The sequence below is a fragment of the Capsicum annuum genome, chromosome 9 (genome assembly GCF_002878395.1).
Source record: "Capsicum annuum cultivar UCD-10X-F1 chromosome 9, UCD10Xv1.1, whole genome shotgun sequence".
Lineage (NCBI taxonomy): Eukaryota > Viridiplantae > Streptophyta > Magnoliopsida > Solanales > Solanaceae > Capsicum > Capsicum annuum.
The window spans coordinates 19,964,506-19,978,360 of NC_061119.1; positions in this window are offsets into that span (position 1 = coordinate 19,964,506).

The following is a 13,855-nucleotide window of genomic DNA, read 5'->3' on the forward strand; positions in this document are numbered from 1 at the left end:
GCTACTTTAAAAACTAAATATAATTAAATAGGGATACTATACAAACAACTATCAAAATTTGCCTAAATTGACTATATTTAATACAATTCAATTTGATTTAAATACTAAACCCAATAAACTAAATTTGCAAATTTACTGCAAATAAGGTTAATAATTTACACCAGTTCTTTAAAGTTTGTACTTAATAATATAACGTACACACAAGAATTTATTTTTCATATACAATTATTATTAATTTAACGTGACACTCTCTTATGTCTTTAATATGTTTTGTATGAATATATTCATTTTATATTAAAGTGTTTTTCGAATATAATAAATTGATTAAGCATATTTTCTTTTACAATATCGATGTTATTTTGTAAACTAAACTCCTTGAAGTGAGGTATACGCACGGGGCACGTAAGATAAGACTGTTATCTAATAAGAGAGAGAAAGAGCAAAAACGTATCCCATGACGTAGTAAGGTAGATATAAGAGCCACTAACCAAAAGAATAAGAGTACTAATAGTATTAATATAAAAATAGCTTCGAAAGAAAAGACTATCCCAAAAGTAGCAAAATGAGAGAGAATCAATTCTGATTTCAAAAGCTCACCCTATCTCTGAACTCTAGAATGTGTAGGATAGAATGCTAGCGACAATATCTAGTACTCAAATTTGCATTAGAAAAAGATGCAGACGTGTAGTATGAGTACTAAAACAATGGATACTTAGTAGGAATCATCGGTCGACTGAGCTAAATCATAATAAAAGCATAATATGATGTGATAATGTAAACTAAAATCAGGGATAAAAGGAAAAACCTAAAATAATGCTTTAGCTAATAAGGTAAATAATATAAAAATGTATATAAGCTAACTACAATGTAAATGGGTCCCTATAAGCCTAGAAGGAGCAAACATGAGAATGATAATCAACCGAACCCCATAAACCCGATGGATGCAATCAAGAGAAAAATACCAACAACAATAATTATAAAGTAACCGGCCAACAAAACCATCTATGTGAATCCCTTCTTACCATAAATACCGGGCTCAAATTGAATCCTTAATATAATAAGTGAACCATAAAATCAGACTCGAACCGAACTCTCATGTCATAAGTGAATAGTCATGTCGGACTCGAACTAGTCTTTAAGTATCATAAATGAATGGTAAGTGGCAGAATCTAATCGGTCTTTAAATATCATAATTAAATAGTAAACTTGAACCACTCGTTAAAGTATATATAGGATTACCAAATCTAGCCGAGAATCAAAAAGATATCTAAATTATCCTTGGGTCCAGGAATATGTATATAATGATGAAAGAAGGCATACTTGATCTACAAAGATCTAATTAAGATATATGGTCTTAAAGAGGACTGACGGGGCCCGCTTTAACTATCAAGTGTCAAATAAGTCTAACAATTTCTAAGGTCACAGTTTAATCCAAGTAAAGGATAAATAGGTTAATTCTACCTAAAAAAACAACTCACTAATCGACTATACATATTCCAAATTTCACTAAACATACAATCAATTCGTAAATCCCAACCCAAATCTAGCATATACCATACCACTACCATAATATAGCTCAATCTATAAGGAAAGTAAGCCTAGCCTACCTAGAACCCGATGATTTCCTGAGAAAGTCCACTAAATTAGAGATTTTCCTTTTGAGAAGCCTCCGTACGAAGCCATAATATTAAAATAGTGTTCTACACATTAATACGAGAATAACAATATCCATATTATATATAAAAGCTTCGTTCTAAAATTAAGATAAAAATTCCGTGTGGAATCACAACTTTGAAATCGTCAAAACATCCCTCTAGGATCAAGGATTATTTATCCCCAAAAATGGGTGAAATCTGAGAGCAATTACTTTCTCAATTAGCCTGCAAAGTATTAGAGATTTTGAGATTAATACAGAGACTTAAATAAGAAATCAAAGAAAACTTACAATAATTATTAATTAGAAAACATCCCCATGAACTCTCCAGCTCACCCCAAACACCCACGTATCGATCCTCTCACTCTCTTAGCTCTCTAGGGATTTTAGTGGAAATTGAGACTTGTAAAAATAAGAGAAAATTGGGTTTGACATCTATATATAATGTCGGGGGTCCCTTCATCACTGGGACCCTATCACGAATGAGAGCCTCAACTCGGCTTACCCTTAGCGAATGTGACTGGTCTATCATGATTGTAATGAAGGAAGCCTGGTTTAGCCCAGTGGATACTCTTCGCAAACATGAAGATAAGCTTACAAATGTGATCGCCAGTGAACTTGGCCTTGGGGAATGCGGTCAAGGCCATCGCAATAGACAAATTGCCTTGCCCTTTCCAAACACGATCAAGGCCTTACGAACGTGAATGCCATTCTTGGTCTGCATCAGCTGATGTTGTACCAGCTAAACTTGGCATTTGCTAAGTTTTTTATCGAACTCTTAAGATTCATTCAAAATCCCGTAAATGCAAACAAACTATTCTATCCTATTAAATTTGACATTATGGACTCAATAGTGCCATCAAAATTTCCATCCATGGTAATTTCGATAAAATGTGGATCCCACACCTAATGATCCTTTTAACCTAAATCCATCCTACAACCCAAAATAAGTTCAAAAGTTTTAGGACCCGAATCAAAGATCTTTCTAGCCTAAAATTGATGTTCTAGATCTAACAAAACACTCATAATTAGAATATGAGGCCTTTAATCTGAAGTTCAATCCCAATACCCAATTCTCAACAACTGAACTTCAAAATAGAGAATTGGGTCTACAAATCAAATGAGCCGCTCGGTAATCAAACTGTCAGCTCCAGCAAGTCATAAATAACTTGAGAAAGCTCTAAATTGTGAAATAGTGTGAAAATGCAGAAAATGACCTTGAGGGTCATTACAAGATGATCTTGGAGTGACATTTTGAAGATTCCAACTGGTCCAGGATGTGTTTTATGATTAATCTGCAATATTAGTTTATGTATGGAGGATTCTAGATGAATTTTTGAGTGTTAAAGATATCTTTTGATCTTTATTATATTTCCCACTTAAAGTGTAATTACATTGAATAGATTAGTTGGTCAACGCTTATGATATTGCTAGAGAATAATCGTGCAGGAAGTCAGGGCAAGCTTTTAGCACCATCTGTGAGCGATCACGCTCGAGGATAGAATTAGTCTGTGTCATTGGCATTGTAGGATCATGATCCCACTAAATATTCAGTCCCATTTTTCATACAATATCTCTAAGGGAGGATGATTGCGACAAATGAGTTACAACAACTTAAACAGTGATTTTTGGTGATTTGACATTTTTTTCCATCATTGTTAGACTTCTAGTGTTTGGATTTATTCAATTTTAGGTGAAATTTCTTGGTTATTGAAAGAGGGTAGGTTCTTAATTTCTAATGGAATGATTTCCTACTATTTTATCTTGGATTTTGGACTTAACACGGTGTTTTAGGGGTTTGAAGTTGGATTGTTTTATCCCAAGGTTCTTCAATCGATTTTTGATGATTTCAGATTGATTTGTTCTTTATTTTTGATGAAGTTTCATATCTGAGTTCCTTATCTTATGGTAAAGTGATTTGAAAGAATTTTTTAATTTATTATCAAACCTCGAGGGTTGATTTTTGACCCAATATTTTGTATCATAATATGGATATCAATTTACACATGAATACTTATAAAATATATTTTTGATAGACTAGGAATGTGTCAAGTCCTTTCAAAAGGGAAAGACTATTATGTGATTGTGTTAAATTGTGATTCGACTTAGATGTAGTTATGATTTACTCTTCTTCAAACTTAGCTTGGATGAAAACTTGTCACGTAAAACATGTTATAGGAACTTGTCGTGTAAAACATGTTATAGGTTTGATGAAATGTTGGGTTGAATTTGTTATTATGATGAATTGAAATTATAATGTTCAAAATGTGTTTCTTTTTTGCCAATGTATGACATGAGATTTAAACGGACTATTTCATATATTATGTTTTGGGGTGACTCATGTATTATTGTACATATAGAGGGTTGATTTTCCATAATCAGTACCATATGGAAAGTAAATGAGATTAATAAAAAAGTATGACCTTCTAGCAAGTTTGAAGATTTTATTTAAAATGAGGTTTGTAGCCTACAATTGTGAGTTGAGAATTTTACTACATTTATATAGCTATTGAATTTGAATTCACTATGTTGTTTTGAGCATACACATTCATTCATTTCATGAATCACCAGAATTGGTACTATTGAAAATACCAATTTTGAAGAAAATACTCTCTTTTTTAAATGTCCGCTGGGAAATGATCTTGGACAAGTGATTTGATGGTGGCCCATGGAAAATAGTTCCATGAGGATATATAAACCTCATGATTCTCCCATGAGTCCCATCTTACATCATGTCATTGTGAATAGGGTGTATACTGGAAGGCATTGGCCATTGCATTACATTACACTTTTTATCACTGTTATACCTTGTTATGTTTCATGTTAATTGTTAATATTGAATTATTGAGACTTTTCCACATGCAGAGTTTATTTAATACTTTTTATTTGATATAGTGACTATTTAAGCTCGATTGGCCTATGGTGGCTATTTAATACTTTGTACTCACCCTACTTTTCTTTTTGATGTAGATTTTGGTATCAATTTGCAGTATGGTTCTTGATCTCCAGGAGTTGTACACCATCCAAAGATATGAGCTCCTTACATTCGGACACCTTGATCCAACTCATTCTACTTTTGTCTTACTTCATTGGCGACTTGTATATCAAATTTGACACTTGTTCATGTATTGATCTTGTACATATGACACTGAATCTTGAGTTGATTTTGTTTATACTTAGTTATACTTTTTATGAAGGTGGTATTTGGATTCTGATTATTGTATTTATCATTCTATTATATTAGTGTAGTTTAAGTTATGAAGGTTTGGCTTACCTACCAGGGTAATAGGGTAGGTGATATCACAATTTTAATTTTAGGATCGTGACACTAGATATGATTAGTGGTGTATTTTGATTTTTGGATGCAAATTAAAAATAGTATATAATATGTAAATATACATATCAATAGGATTTCAAATTGATACTTCTATTAGCACAATTTTAGTCATAGTCATGTAATGCCCCCGAGACTACCCCTGGATGTCACACGGTGCATAAAACTATAAGTAATTTCAAGTTAATCCATGATACTGACATAATTTGTGAGAAACCAAATACAAATACATGATACTGAAAATACTACACAGGAAAAATATCATTAGCTGAACTTGTTCAATACAATACTATTTAAAAATATTTACAACATTAGTTATACAAAAGGAAACTTAAACTAAATTTATCAACTCTGTTTGACTTTCTATAAAGCTTCTACTAATACTGACTATAGGTAGCAAGGATATGACCCCCACTATCCCTAATCAATTCAAATGATTCAACCTAAAATACTAGAACTATAACTGACTCAAGTCCTCGAATAAATAGAACTCGTCACCTTCTGACAGAAAGCTGTGAACTGCCTGATGATGGTGTTGTGAGCTACAACTAATACCTACAATATGATATAATGTAGACGCATAAACATATATATAATCAGTATTTCTAGAATGTACTGAGTATATATGGGTTAATGCAATAAGTAAAAATTGATATAAATCATAAGCTTAAAATATACATAAGTGTAGATAGACTCACCATGTTCATGAATAAAACTGAAATCTAAAATATTATAAAGCATAATCTAGTAAGGCTAGTGAGTAATTACACTTAGTTTCTGAAATTAATATATTTCTGAAATTAATATTTCTATGAGAGATTTTCACAACCGACATAAATCATGTGAGCAATATGAAGTCCAACATCTGACCCATATTAAGGAGGGCTGCTCCATACCTTTTCATCGGTATAGAACCTTTAACTGGAGTAATCACTAAACTAAGCCCATTTGGGCAAGGGAGACACTCTTTGGCGAGGACCTTTTTAGCCTATTGCGGTATGTAGTTTCTAAGAAATTGGGTATGCTGAAGTCACACACCCTCGGTGCTAAATACTACTCCCAAAACATACTAGTGCTCTTATTATATATGAAATTCGCCATAAAGTAAGCATATAGGTTTATAAGTCTGAAAGTCAATCATGCTTTTATTCCTAAATCATGTTCATACATAACTATGTGAATTTCATATCATGTCTGAAGTCATAAGATCAAAATTGAGATCGTAATCATGATGTGATAGTCTAAAATCTAACATAGTAAGTCTGAATTGCTTGTAAACTGAACGAATCATACTACAATCATGTACAATTCTAACTCATGAAATTTTATGTCAAAATGCTAAAAACTCAATTCATAAGATCAACCACGTGAGTAAAAATATGAGTAAATATGAAATTTTGTACTAAATGAACTTTAAATCATGGGGAAGCATCATGATTTCAAAAGCATGGAAATAGGTATGAACCCTAAACATCAAATCCATTAAAATTCATGTAAAAACTAAGTTTTTGGGCACAAGGACGAAAGTTAATCCTTGTTTAAACCCCACATACATGAACTTCTCAATTTTTTGAAGGAAAACTTGAGTTTGGAGTTTTGGAAGTTGAATTTTAGGAAGAAACCCTAATTTTTTTTTCTCTTGAGATGCAAAGGAGAAAGAGCAATGAAAACTTACTAATGCTAAGTCAATAATATTTATTGAGTGATTTAAGTCATGGGGGAGGACTTTGAGGTGAGGAAAAGACCAAGCTACCTCTAAAGAAACTAAAAAAATTATAGGAATTTCTCATTTGACGACTTTGGTTGACGACCCGTCAACTCGTTAATGGTTCGTCAACTTTCGACATTAATCTCTAGCCATTTTTAATTTTTACTAATTAAGACTGATGATTTCAGTTGATGGCCCGTCAACTAGTTGACCTCTCATCAACTCAGGTCATCAATCTCTGGTCGATTTTAAGTTTTATTGACTAAGATTGACGACTTGAGTTGACGGCTCGTCAACCAGGTCATCAATCTCTGGCAGATAGACACCCTTAGGTAATAGAAGCATAAATTTTTACTTCGATATCGAATTAAGGTGAAATTAGATGCATTAAAAAGAAGACTCAAAGATCTTTCATTTGGTGGGTCTTGAGCTCCAAAACTCTTTATATTCTAGAAGTTATACTCATTTAAAGTTGATCCTTGTAGGATAAAATATCAAAACTCAGTAGATAACAAATGCTCTCAGCTTGACTTTGCTCTAAATGCTTCCTATGACCATGATTCATATCGAAAGAACTTTACGCACTGGGTGAATGATCATAATACTTACCTATGGTTTAAAAGAATCGCTTTTGGCCTTTAAACATATGACGAATGGTTAGAAACTTAGCCAGAAGTTTGTAGGGTGTTACAATGAGAATTTAACAACCAAATTAAAATACTACATGTACAACTCGTAATTCTCCTATCAATCCAAGAATTTCTCATGGTTGATTTAATATATTAATCGAGTTTGTATTCCTCAAATTTTATTAAGATTTTCTTCGTCACAAATAACAAATATTTATCATCTTAACTAAGTCATATATGAACTTTAAAATTTTTTATATTAAAGTTCCAGCAATAACTAATACTTCTTTAATGCTTGTCCTCATTAGCATAGTAAAATATATGTAAGAAATTTTATAGATATATGTTGATTTAACAGTAATGTATGAAGTTTACAAGTATATAATTGAATACCTAAGCAGTTAATTTAAATGTTCAATTATTTATTAATAGCGCTGCCTATTTGTAAGTAGGAGTGCTCGCAACAAATTTTTAAAGGTATCGAAAATTAACTGCAACCAAAGATAAATAAAAGAAAAAGTAATTTTTTTTAATGAAACTTGTGACTATAATTTCGTAACTCTTGATTTTTCTATTCTAAACTTAGAAATAATCTGAAGTCCTTCAGTAGTGTGTTTCTCAAATCTTTGGATGATTTGAATTCCTAGTGATGTATTTCAATCATCAGAACGTTGAAAAGTGTTTTGTTAATTCAAAAAAACTCCGAGAGGAACTTCATTGATTGTTCCTCTGAAGAACTTAGTAACCGATACCAACATTGCTCCAATGCTTGTCAAAGTGTTTTTTGAATCCCCTTAAAATATTATGTAACTTCCTTATTTATAATTGTTGGGAGTAGGTCAGGTGACTTGTGATTGGCTGAAATATGTCATTTTGATACTTGAGGCTTTGACTTGTTTTTGAATTTGAATGAGATTTCCACATCAGCTGGACACATGGCGTCATCTTGTTGGCCTTGCATTTGATGTGGACGCCAAGTCACCCTGACACGTGGCATGGATTTGGAGTTGAAGGGGTAATGGACCTTGGTCTTGAATTTAATACAATGACTAATTAATTTGTAAAGCCCAAATTAATTAATCAACCCAAACGAACATGAATTAAGCCCAAATTTTATATGAATTTAATCCAACAAAATTTATACGTCTAAAGGAAGGTGATAAATAAAATAATATATAAATAACATAAATACCAACCTTTTAAAAGTAATTACACTCTCTCCTACTTTTTTAATTACTTTACTCTCTCTCCCTATTAATATACATAACATAGCCGACATATACATAGAATTCTATGTATATGTGAGATTTTTATAATATGTTTAGGGAGTTGAGATTTTTGTAATATTAAAAACATAAGTCATGTATTTGTGTAATTTTTTGTAAAATTAATTATCAATCCTGATGTTGAGGTCTCATTTTTCTTAAGGTATAGGTTGCAACTATAATAGATCTATTTAAATTATCCAAGTTATCCGCACCCCCTACAATTGGTATCAGAGACTATGTTGTTTAAAGTTACGGAAGTAGTATGTATTTGGATTTATTTGATTAATTTATTAGATCTATGATAAAATTAAATTTAGATATCAACCAAAATATCATAAATATTGCTTAGATGAATAACACATAAAAATTACAAAAATATAAAGAATTAAAACAAATAATATCTGAAAAACGTAAAGAATTAAAAATAAGGATAGAAAGACTACATTATAACATAGTTGTCGAAGTTAGTAAAAACTCGATAAATGCACAAAAAGAAGAAATATCAAATTTAGAATCAACAATAGATAGTCTAGAATATATATATATATATATATATATCAACATAACCTATATACGTTTAAATAAAATGAACAAAGAAGAATTTATAATAGATGAAAAAACATATGAAAATCATGAAGGATTAAAAATAAAAATAGTATTATCTAATTTAGGAAGATGATATAAGAAAATAGGTGAACATTTATATTTAATGTTAGAAAAAAAAATTAAAATTAGAAGATAAGTTGGCAGTCATAGTAAGAATAGAAAGAGAAAATGAAGAAATAGATAGAAAAAAGGAAATAGATAAAATAAAACAACAAACCACAGAAGAAATACAAAAAATAGAAGAAACTAAAAATAGTAGGATTGCTGAATTAGAAAAAGAACTACAAATGCTAAAAGATTTGTATGAAAAAAAATAGAAAGAAAAAGAAGAAAAAGATAAAGAACAAAAATTATTAAATGAGAAAAATCAATTTAAAGAAAAATTAGAAATAAAAAATAAAGAATCAGAAACCAGTGAATTAGAAATAAATACAATAGATGCTAAAGAAACAGATAATTATGATTCGAAAGATAGTGAAACATATACAGAAATTCTAGAAAACATAGGAAAACTAGAAATTAATGAAGAACAAGAAGTAATTAATAAAGAAAATCTAGAACTAATAAATTCAAAAGTAAATACTCTAGATAAAAATATAATACCTAGTACATCAAAAATAAGAAAACCAACATATAATTACAAAAGTAAGTTTAAAAGATAGAATCCAAAGGATGAATATAATAAATGGCCACCAAAACAAATACTTAATTACAACTTTTTAGATTTAGACCGTGTAATAGACACAAATAAAATAATACAACTATGGGTAGGATACATATCAAAATAATTATTAGATAATAAAATAGATACAACAAACACACTAGAATATATAGAAAAGACATTAATAGGAACAGTAAAATTATGGTTTTCAAACTTAGCCGAAGCAAGTAAAAAAGTATTAAGATCTGATAACAAAACAGAAAGAACATCAACAACTACTAAAATACTACCAACAGAAATATTGAAAAAATATGAAATAGCTATAAGAGATGAATTTAACAGTGTAACAACAGAAGAAGAAGAGCAAAATAAAGAAAAAAGATACAAATAGAAATTTAATGTTAAAACTAGCAATATGTAATATGTGCTATATAGATGAGTATATGTGCGCATTTAAAGAATATTATTATAAAGGAACATATAATACAGAAGAAACTAAAGAAATAAGAAGATTATATTTTAGTAAATTACCTGAACCATTTAGTTCAAAAATAATAAAGAGTTGGGATAAAGCAAAAATAGTGAGTAAGGATAAAATTTTTACAACAATGGTATAGGAATCTATGTGAAAAATATAGAGAAGAAATAAAAATGAAAAAAACATTAATAAGAAATTTAGCATATTGCAAAGATAAAATAACACTTCAATTTGGATGTGAAGAAAGATATTATAAAAAAAGAAAAAGACATAAGAAATATAAAAAATACAAGAAGTCAAAATATAAGTATCAGAAACCTAGAAAAAGATACTATGTAAAAAATTATAAACATAAAAGACCATTAGGAAAAAGAAATCTATAAAAGAATTACTTGTTATAATTGTGGAAAACTAGGACATTTAGCTAGAGATTGTAAATTACCAAAAAATCCAAAAAAGAAACAAATATCAGAAATAAAAATAGAAAATACAGAATATATCCAGATAGATTATATAGATTATGAGTTAGAAAGTGAAGATAGTAAATATGAAATTTCGGAGAATGAAACAGATAATAAAATAGATAGTGAATTAGATGAATCAAATGACTGAAGAAGATATAAAAATGAGCCAAATAACTGAAGAAGATATAAAAATAATAACAAATAAATTGTAGGGGGTGCGGATAATTTGTGTAACTTAAATAGATCTATTATAGGATTACTTGGTAACTTGGGTATCAACATAGGCTTTGATACCAATTGTAGGGGAGTGCGGATAATTTGGGTAACTTAAATAGATCTATTATAGCTCTAATGGATCTATTTTTATTTGTGTGTGGATATTTCTTAACTTCTCTAAACATTTTTATTTTTAGTTTATTTATTTTAATTTTATTAATGTTCATATCTTTGGGGGTGATTGGATGGTATTTGATTAAATGTTTTATTGTAATATTCTTTAGTTTTTACTCTTAGTCTTTGCAATTCTTGTATATTATTTTGAAGGTATTTTAAATATTCTATATCCTTTGTTCTAAAAAATTCAATTAAATTCTCTTTCATAAGTATTTTTGTTAATCTTATTTCTTCCATATCTTGTCTCCAATATTTTAAATACTCATAGTCTATCATTTTATCCTAAAGTGGTTGTAATACTGCAAATTTCTTTGTAATAATTTATTCTAATTGTACTATATCTGATATTAAATTCTAGGTTATCTATTTCGTTAATTATCCTGTCTTTTTCTTCTATAAATAATTCTATGTCTAAATCATATTCTAAACTGTCTTTTAATTCTAGTTGTTTTTATGATTTTATTTATCCAAATTAATCTTTCTTTCAAATGCTCCCTTCCTCTTCTAAGCTGGTTTCTATAATTAATTTATTCGTATAGCCAACTTTGTTTCTCTCTAACTCTTTTCAACATTTTCAATCTGAATAGATTCTAACATTTTCAATCTATATAATATCCATCTGAATAATAACTATCTGAATTATTTCTACCATAGAAATCTATATTTTCTAATTCATCTTCTATCCAATTAGTACTTAGTAACTCATCTTTAAAATCAAATATTTTTTCCCATATTATTTTCTTTATGTCTTCTAATTCTAAGTTTTTTATGATATATAAAACAAGTATCTTAGTATCATTAGATACTATATAAGTAAGATACTAAGATAACTCTATAAACAAACTTTATATCTGATGAAACTAAGATACTTGTTTTATATATCATAAAAGACTTAGAATTAGAAGATATAAAGAAAATAATATGGGAAAAAATATTTGATTTTGAAGATGAGTTACTAAGTACTAATTGGATAGAAGATGAATTAGAAAATATAGATTTCTATGGTAGAAATAATTCAGATAGTTATTATTTAGATGTGTATTATACAGATTAAAATTGCTAGAATATATTCAAAGAGTTAGAAAGAAACAAAATTGGCTATACGAAGAAATTAATTATAGAAACCAGCTTAGAAGAGAAAGGAAACAATTGAAAGAAAGATTAATTTTGATAAATAAAACCATAAAACAACTAGAATTAAAAGACAATTTAGAATATGATTTAGACATAGAGTTATTCATAGAAGAAAAAGACAGGATAATTAACGAAATAGATAACATAGAATTTAATATCAGATATTGTACAATTAGAATAAATTATTACAAAGAAATTTGCAGTATTACAACTATTTTAGGATAAAATGATAGACTATGAGTATTTAAAATATTGGAGACAAGATATGGAAGAAATAAGATTAACAGAAATACTTATGAAAGAGAATTTAATTGAATATTTCAGAACAAAGGATATAGAATATTTAAAATACCTTCAAAATAATATACAAGAATTGCAAAGACTAAGAGAAAAAAACTAAAGAATATTACAGTAAAGCATTTAATCAAATATCATCCAATCAACCCTCAAGATATGAACATTAATAAAATTAAAATAAATAAACTAAAAATAAAAATGTTTAGAGAAGTTAAGAAATATCCACACACAAATAAAAATAGACCTATTAGAGCTATAATAGATTTATTTAAGTTACTGAAGTTAGCCGCACCCCCTACAATTGGTATCAGAGCCTATAGAAATTTAATGCAAAAATTAAGACATACAATTATCCAATACCAAATAAAATATTAAAATTAAAACAAATACAAGGATATAACTACTTTAGTAAATTTGACTGTAAATCAGGATTTAACCACTTAAAGTTAGAAAAGTGAAAAATGATTTTATCAAGAAAAAAAGGTTTCTCTCCATACTAAATCTATAAATGGAAAAGAAAAAGATAAAAGTTTACCCTTATCTTGACTACAACAACATATATACTCTTATCTTGACTCAAGAAAGAAAAAAACAATCAAATAGGTCAAATAAAAATTATATATATAGTCAACAGTAGTCATGCCTCCTAGCCGCTAAAGGTACTATATAAGTGTCGACCAAAAGAGTTATGACCACAGAGAAAAATTCTTATATCTCCGAAGAGGTTAAATTGTTGGAGGAATAGAAATGACAGCTCCTTACTATGGTATGATTGAAGAAGTTGGTGTGATGCTAATTGATAGTGATACAACTTCTGATACTAAGATGATAGATTTTCTAAAATCTTATGACTATAAAGGTGACATATCTACAAATATATATAGAACTTATAGCCTTTCATTCTTTTATAACTAAATTTAGTGTGATTTCCTTTATATAACATATTTTATTGATATGATGCTTGTTGTTGCATTTGTGATATTAACGTTGATCTCTTTTTAGATTCATCTATACATCATGTAAATCTTAAATTTTTTTTTTCTGATTGTCATAACGCTATTCCTCTGTTTTTATATATTATTTTCACAGTTAATAGTTTAGTTGTGTGGTTAAGAAGAACCAAATTAGATTTTCTATTTTTGATTCTTGGTATAAGTATGTCACACACTTTACCTTTCTCTATAAAGATTATATGACTTTTCAAAGGAATTTGATAATTTTATATTAAT